The 9,050-nt window shown below is 41.8% G+C and overlaps 1 long non-coding RNA gene across 1 annotated transcript; it reads left to right on the plus strand.

Annotated features, from left to right (window-relative positions):
- Positions 1–2,741: 2,741 nt before the first annotated feature.
- LOC123735847 (uncharacterized) lies at positions 2,742–4,070 on the plus strand. Its single transcript, XR_006765803.1, has 3 exons — positions 2,742–2,969; positions 3,532–3,624; positions 3,968–4,070. It is a non-coding gene; the product is annotated as an uncharacterized lncRNA (long non-coding RNA).
- Positions 4,071–9,050: the final 4,980 nt, after the last annotated feature.

The following is a 9,050-nucleotide window of genomic DNA, read 5'->3' on the forward strand; positions in this document are numbered from 1 at the left end:
GTGAAATGTTACACACACACCAGTGGTTTGGATTACTGTAGGGGGGTTACTGCACTGATGAGAAGGGCCTGCCTTAGACTCCTGGAGGCCTTAAGCAAAATCTGGTTTTGCCAACTTTGCGGCAAAACATTTTAGTGACTGCCCTCTTGACGGCAGGGAGAAAAGTGTACTGCAATTCTACACATTTTGCCATTGAAAGAAATTTGTGAGAACTTTTTTAAAGCTAATTTCTTGAAATGTTACAGTTTTTTTCCATGACAAAAGCCATGTTAATATAATATCTGAGGGTGACTAACAAAATCAATGAGGGCCCCTTGGAAGTCAGGGCCCCTGGGCATTTGGCCTTCATAATTCGGCCATGATTACTACAAGTTTAAATAGCTGGCTAGACTAACCTACCAATTTAAAAATATTTTGCTGGAATGGGATAATTGAGTGACTGTCAGTGACTGACATAAACATTTTTTTTAAATGCTGAGGCACAACCAAATTCCTAAATTGTTTTATACTATTGTAACTCTCAACAGTAAGTTGAGACCCCGACTGAGTTCCCCCCCAAAAAATGTATTGTAATAAAAGCCGACCCTGCTGATGAGCTTCCCAACTGGCTGACTGTACTGACATTTCCATTCTATTACCAGCTGAAAAGATTGCATTATGTTGGTATATCATAAACTATGTGTGTGTCGGAGGGGTGTGTGTGTGTGTGTGTGTGTGTGTGTGTGTGTGTGCACGCTTGTTTTTTGAATACCTTTTTGAAAAGTAAATAGGACAACATTTCACAGGTAATTAAACAGACTGGGTCTGACAGTGCTGACAGAGGTAATTGTTTTGATTTATTTACTTAATTTCTCTTACGAATTTAGTTCCTGTTTGGTGGCACTTTACTGCCCTGTAAACAGAAACAGAGAGTAGGGAATGGAGAAATACTGATGTAAAATTTTTAGTTTTGGAAACTAAATAAATCATCTTCTATGGAATAATGAGGTAGTCCAAAAGACCTGGGTAATTATATGACATCATTGCCTTGGACAATCAAATGCCCTTCAGGCCTAAACACATTGGTTAGCACCATACATGTGATGATCTTGGATCATCTCTTCCAGTTCCACAGTACACCATTTATAAGAGAATACTGATCCAGAGTCAGTTACTATACAGATAAAGTGTTGGTTCTATTCTATAACACTAAGGCTGCGTTTAGACAGGCAGCCCAATTCTGACATTTTTTCCACTTAGTGGAAAAGATCTGATGTGAAAAGATCTGATGTGATTGACCACAAAACAAATTAGTGGAAAAACAATCTGAATTGGGCTGCCTGAGCTTGTGTTCCCCTGAATTAGTGTGGTACTTAGCCAGAACAGAGGAGCTCCACTTGCTCCTATTCCTCTAGTCTAGACATTCACCTCTTCTTCTTGTCTTGTTCACAACATATAACATGACAGGGAGGCTCAGTGAGCCCACAAATAAGCCTGCCATTTTTTTCTCTCTCCCCAACATAAACAAGGTGGTGATTGCAGCTGTCTCTGCATTTTTTTCTCTCTCAACACTAAAGTGTGTGTGTGTGTGTGTGTGTGTGTGTGTGTGTGTGTGTGTGTGTGTGTGTGTGTGTGTGTGTGTGTGTGTGTACAGTTCTTGTGTGTGAGGGCTTTCGTGTTTGTGCTTCCACGTGTGTACGCTTCTGTGTGTGTGTGTGTGTGTGTGTGTGTGTGTGTGTGTGTGTGTGTGTGTGTGTGTGTGTGTGTGTGTGTGTGTGTGTGTGTGTGTGTGAAGGCGACAGACAACAGACAACAGTGAACTAGGCTTGTCCCCTCATCTGATAACCTGTACGTCTACCTGAGACCCTGGAGGAAACACAATCACAACCCTGCTCCTATTCTAATAAACTTGTCAAATGGAAGTCATTCTATGGATGAGAGAAGGTAATCATCTCTCTTCTTCGCTATTATCTGGCTAGTTAGTTATAATAATATGTGTCTTGGCCTCGTAATTGAACTTGGAGTGACACACACGCACGTACGCACACACGCGCACACACACACACACACACACACACACACACACACACACACACACACACACACACACACACACACACACACACACACACACACACACACACACACACACACCTTCAGGAGTCCAGCTGTCTGTCAACATCACGGTGCCCAGATTGAGATATTCAGATGGTCTAATAAGTAACCAGTGAGTCAGATGGGGTTTCATTAGTGAGAAGGAGGAGTGAGAAGGACGGGAAAAGAAGAAGATAGTCCAGGAGAAGTGTCTGAGATGGTTGACCTCTGGACTATACAGCCCTAAGACAGGACGTGACTGGATCACCAAACAAAGGGAAGAAACGTCTGGTCTGGTCAGACTTGATTAGAATGTCTTGTCTAACTAGAGATGTAGTTACACTGTAACCGCCAAACCATCAACACACTAAGCAGCTACAGTTTGGAACACTATAGGAACATCACACAGATAGACCGATGGATGGATTAAAGGAGCATTATGTAGAATTTTTGCATTATAATGTCATAAAATGTCCATAATACATCTGCAGTAATAGTGAAATGATAGTGTTTCAATTAAAATAAAAAATATAATGCTTTGGGCCCTTACAAAATGTTATTAAGAATTTCAGTTTTCCTATTGGTCAACAAAAGCCGGTGCGTCTCTTGTTTTCGAATTGGAGGTCTGCACCCTCTCTCTTCGAGCAGTGTCACTCGGAGGCGTGGTTCTTTTTCCGAGCACAATCAACATTGGTGGATTTCTAAGGCAAGGGTCCAGCCCCCCTGGTTGCTGATACAGGTGCCAAAAAAAGGAGAAGTTTAGCCAAGCGACTAAATGATAAGGCTCGGAGAAAAACCAGAGTAAATATAGGTAACAATCTTAATCGCTCGAGAGAAGTTATGGCCCTAAATGGGCTGAAGTCTGATGCAGAGATGGCCTGTTTTTTGCTTGACAGGTAACGTTACCAAGACGTTGAGCCAGCTAAAGTAGCTAGCTAGCTAATGTTAGCTGTGACGTTTGTGAATGGAGAATCCGGGTTAGCTTTATGCTATCTAAATTATATGGCTGTCTTGATAAATAACTAAGGTTTACATAGTATTTTACGATCTTAACCAGTCAGGATATAGACATAAGCATGTATGTTTTTGAGAGTCATGATAATTTAGAACCTACTTACATTTTTGCGTTGGAGGCTCGCTAACATTTCATGTGCATTTCTGTTTGAAAGTGATAGAACTGTAATGGCGCTCAGCTGTAACGTTAGCAGCTGTAATGGTGCTCGGCAGTATAGTTGCCTCGCCTTTATGAGACTTCCAAGTGACTAACGTTATTGCTAACATTGTTTCAGTAATGTTCTAGCTAACTAGCTAACATTATGTAGCTCGGTAGAGGGTTGACAAGCAAGCTCACTAGCTAGGTTTTGTGACATACATTAGCAAGCTAGCTGGCTAGCTAGATATAATGTGATATAATACTTGGACGTGCGCAAAATAAAAATGTAATTTCTTATCTTCTAGTTAGGCCCCACCACAATCCACTCCAAGGAAAGTGTTACCTCTGCCTGCTTTATCAAGCATCAGAGTGGCATCCAGCATCACACTGTCAGATAGGTGAGAATACATGCTTAATTTCAATAGGAGAATAGCTAGATACTTTTTTCCTATTCATTTCAATGATGGCTATTGGGTAGTGTGAACTTTCTTGTGTGTGCATCATTTATGGTTGGTTTCTGTGTTTTTGTGTCCCTCTCTTTGTGCTTGCCTTCTTTGAGTAGCCTATGTGGGGGTGTATCTCTCTGGTACAGTCATGCCTCCATTTCTAGTATTCAAAATATTTGCCAGTAATGAAGATACTATATGCTTGGAGTATAACCGACTGTCTTTTTCTAAAGGGGGATGAGTTTCTGTACTCTCTGTACTTTGCTCTGTTTATCTTTCCCTTGATCCTGACTAGTCTCCCAGTCACTGCCGCTGAAAAACAACCCCACAGCATGATGCTGCCACCACCATGCTTCACCGAAGGGATGGTGCCAGGATTCCACCAGACATGATGCTTGGTATTCAGGCCAAAGAGTTCAATCTTTGTTTCATCAGACCTGAGAATCTCGTTTCTCATGGTCAGAGTCCTTTAGGTGCCTTTTGGTAAACTCCAAACGGGCTGTCATGTGCCTTTTACTGAGGAGTGGCTTCTGTCTGGCCACTCTACCATAAAGGCCTGATTAGTAGAGTGCTGCAGAGATGGTTGTCCTTCTAGAAGGTTCTCCTAGCTCCACAGAGGAATTCTGGAGCTCTGACAGAGGGACCATCGGGTTCTTGGTCACCTACCTGACCAAGGCCCTTCTCCCCCGATTGCTCGGTTTGGCCGGGCGGCCAGCTCTAGGAAGAGTCTTGGTGATTCCAAACTTCTTCAATTTAAGAATAATGGAGGCCACTGTGTTCTTGGGGACCTTCAATGCTGCAGACATTTTTTGGTACCCTTACCAAAAAAAAGAAAATCCTGTCTCGGAACTCCACGGACAATTCCTTCGACCTCATGGCTTTGTTTTTGATCTGACATGCACTGTCAACTGTGGAACCTTATATAGACAGGTATGTGCCTTTCCAAATCATGTACAAATCAATCAAATTTACCACCGGTGGACTCCAATAAAGTTATAGAAACATCAAAAAGGATGATTAATGGAAACAGGATGCACCTGAGCTCAATTTTGAGTCTCATAGCAAAGGGTCTGAATACGTATGTCAAAAGGTATCTGTTTTTTTACTTTTAATACATTTGCAAAAATGTCTAAAAACCTGTTTTCTCTTTGTCATTATGGGGTGTTGTGTGTAGATTGATGAGGGAAAAAAATAATTGAATCAATTTTAGAATAAGGCTGTAACGTAACAAAATGTTGAAAAAAGGGAAGGGGTCTGAATACTTTCCGAATGCACTGTACTTTTTTGGAGTTTTACATTATATTTCACCTCATCACTCGACATTCTGTGTGTCCAGTGGTTAGCTGGTAGACTGCTGCTGTAGCTGAAATGGCTGGCTAGCTAGCTAGCTAGCTATGACTATGTAAACAAATCCACAAAGGTGGAGTGACTCTAGGCTTGTTGAGAAAGGGGGCAGGGGTGGGGAGGGGGAAGAGTTGTTTGAAAATAGCCTAACTGTTGTTTAAATACACCAAGCTTCCAGAATGTGGGGGGAAAAATAGCGATATCTCCTTTAACATCAGCTCACCATGCTCCTTCACACATGTAGAACCCTCTCTGGAAAGGGTTCTATATAGAACCCAAAAAGGTTCTACCTGGAACCAAAAAGGGTTCTAACTGGAACCAAATAGGTTCTACCTAGAACCAAAAAAGGTTCTTTAAAGGGTTCTCCTATGAGGACAGCCAAATAACCGTTTTAGGTTCTAGATATCACCTTTGTACAGTACAGTTCATTGATATGGGTCAGGCCAAGCAGAGCCATATACAGTAGATGAACAAGTACCATAGCAACTGCCATCAATGAGCTACACAATTTATATCTACAGGTACACAGCTTCATCTAGAATCAGGTACAAACAAACACATCAATTAAGTTTCCATGACAGTTAAATGTTGATTAAGCATGAGATGATTGAAACCACGGGTTTAGTATGCTGCTGGATGCTGCTGAGTGAAGAGACGGGAATGTATTTATTTTAATGCAATAACATTTACTTAGCCTGTAACAGAGTTGCTGGCCTGTGCTTTTTCTAATTGGTGCCAGTGGCTAAATCCTATCCATTTGCATCGACCTCCTTTGAAGACAGATGCAGATGAGCCAAACAAGTTCGCTAATTATGCCGGAGCGGAGCACGCCGAGGAGTGTGTGTGTGTGCTCTGATTGCAACGGAGTATGTATGTCTGTGTGAGAGAGATAAAGAGAGAGAGAGAGAGAAAGTGTGTAAAGTGTATGTGTGTGGCTGTGGAGCCAAGGGGATATACAGCCTGACATTTAACCAGAGTTCACCAGACACACCAATCATGAATGGAATCCCAAATTAAACTAATGCTATAAATTTACATAACTTTATATCACTGCACAAACACATTGCATGTCCAGCCCGGCAGCCCCACACCAACACCCTCAGTAGGTACCAGAACTATACTCAACGGCTGTGGAAGGAATCACCTATTGGGAATATCATTCTGACAAATAAACTTTATAATACCCCTTATGGACAATATGGTTGTATCCATAAAACCCAATGTTCTTCCATCCCATCAAACCAAACAACAAGCAACAGTCCAGCTAAAATATGCAGATGGACACACGAATCTACACCCCACGATACCTAATCTCCACTCATTGGGCTGGGGTGCGTGATGTGCTGGTTGTGTCCTGGCCGTCTAATGGCTGGTGTTGTATCCCCCAGCACATAGACTAATGGCAGCCGACGGGCCTCTATCCACTGTGCACTGTGGTTGACACACACACACACTGTCAAATTGTCCTGGAAATTCTAATCAATAATGAGGAGAGACAAGGTCAATCACCAATCAGGATATTACTTTATTCAGAACTTATTAATAACATCGATTAATTATTGCAATAATGAAGCTTGTCGACCGACCCACCCGTCGGTGATTCATTGAGAAGCCCAACGAGCGGATTTGAGCCACAGCATTTTATAGCAAAGTCCATCCTCCTGGATGTTCGTGACAAACAACATATGTATGGAATGGGTCACAAGGTTAAAATTGCATCGAAAGATACAAATCATTCACAGCAAACACCATCTGCAGTAAAGACTTCTCATTGTGTAGAAACCAGGGTCTGGCCCAGAGCCATCTCTCCCTGGTACCTTCCAGTCAGGCACACAGACACTAATCATGCTATGGAATGCTGTCTTTATCGCCAATCCATCATAAATCCACTGTCTGTGGTAAATCCCCCAGAGGCCCACTTTCAGTTCACACAGACACAATAGAGTTATAAGAACCCTCTATTCTGTTGCATGAAACAACCAGTTGATGCAATAATAGTATTATAACATAACCTTGTAATTTCTGTTCTGACACACACACACAAACACACACACACACTCTCCACTGTGCATTGGGCTTATGTGTGTGATGTATAGTGAAGCAGTGAGTGAGTGTAGAACAAGCAGAGTGGTGGCAGGATGCTACTGATACACTAGGAGCAGGACAGTGAGATGTTAACCCCTCTGGAAGATTTCAATGTGACACATCGTTAGCACTCACAATAGGATGCAGTCTACCCTCTAAAACATATGCAAAATACATTCTCCCGAAAAAAATGCTTAGACATCTTGGACATCTATCAGCATCTTGATGAGAGAACATATTTTAGAGAGGATCTACCCCCTATGAAACATTCTAAAAGTCATAGTTACCCTTTCATTGTCAAGGAATTTCTTTGTTCAGCTGTCAGTGTATTGTTAATGCTTTTTATTTTTTTGGAGAGTATCTGCTGCAATAGCGGGGAGCCTAATAAAATAGCTATATAAAAAAAATAATGAAATAACTTAGGAGTTCATTTGATTGACGTAAAGCAGGTCAGGCAGAATGAAGAGAACTAGTAGAGGGCTACCTGAAATGACACATACACACAAAGCTGATGTAAGCCTATTTAATTCCCAGGAACAACTATTTAATAACATTTCTGTTACAAGGCAATAATAGTGCTTTTGTTTGCTACGCGCATTGAGCTCACTTTTCTGTTCATTCCCTGGTAGTTTTTATAGGCAATGTTCTGTGTCGTGAGCTTCATGGCTTTACTCGTGTTGAATAGCTCCTTGAATAGCTCCATCACGACAAGGCAGGCTCACACACACACACACACACACACACACACACACACACACACACACACACACGCCAGGGGCAAATTGCCTGAAGATATCTGCCGCTGAACTGAAGCGCCCTAGACGGAAGAGGAGAGGCTCTCTGAAGTGAGATATATGTTTGCTTTTGAGGAACCTTACAGGAGACAGCTGCTGTGACTTACAGACCATTTGCTGCTTGTGAGGGAAAACAAGATGTAAAGCAATACTTTTCTGTGGTCCTTCCTCCGTCTGTCTGGCTGGCGCAGGCCAAATTGAAAAGAACCTGTGGACTGTAATGAAAAGAGATAGAGTTTCGCGGTGTAACCGTGTAAGCAGGGGACATATATTGGCTACACACATGCAGGCACTGGCAGGAATACACACACAACTCAAACGTACGGATGTACACACCGACACACGTACGCACCCACACACCTACCCACGCATGCATGCACACATCACACACTTACAGGGATATAATGAAGCCCTTTATCTACTTCCCCAGAGCCAGATGAACTCGTGGATACCATTTTATATCTCTGTGTGCAGTTTGAAGGAAGTTGCTATCTAGCACGATCAGTAACTAGTGTTGGGGCAATGATCGGAAGTCATTGTACTAACGCCAGTTAACTTTCCTCATACTGGATCCATTCACACCAATGCAAACTAATCATGACACATGAACACACTGCCAGACCCCCTCAGACAGGTATGAGAGAGAGAGAGAGAGAGAGAGACCTATCTCGCAGATGAGGGAGGACTGGAAGCCACAGGGCTTGTTTTTAATTAAACGCTAATTAAAAAGTGTTAATGACAAACATTGTATTAACATTCCTTACACATGCTTCTCTGTCACCCAGGATTTAATAGGATTTGATAATACATGCGGATAACTTTTTTCTGGGGGGTTCTCAGCTACATGTATGTGCTGTGACCCTCATTAACATCAAACTATTAATTGGCAATAATGTAGGCCTACCCACATGAAAAAATACTATAATGTACACTATGGAAGGAATACTAAAGTATTCCCTGTAATGTTTTTCATGTGGGTAGGCCTACATTATTACTGTTGTATTTACAGTTTACTATAGTATAAATACTGTAGTATTTATTTTTAAGCATTTTCTATAGTAATTACTGTACTGTTTTAGTGGACAGTAGTATACTGTTGTATTTACTGTAGTGCTTTGCAGACTGTAGTATACTGTAGTGTTTTTATAACCATTA

Source organism: Salmo salar, unplaced genomic scaffold (assembly GCF_905237065.1).
Source record: "Salmo salar unplaced genomic scaffold, Ssal_v3.1, whole genome shotgun sequence".
NCBI lineage: Eukaryota > Metazoa > Chordata > Actinopteri > Salmoniformes > Salmonidae > Salmo > Salmo salar.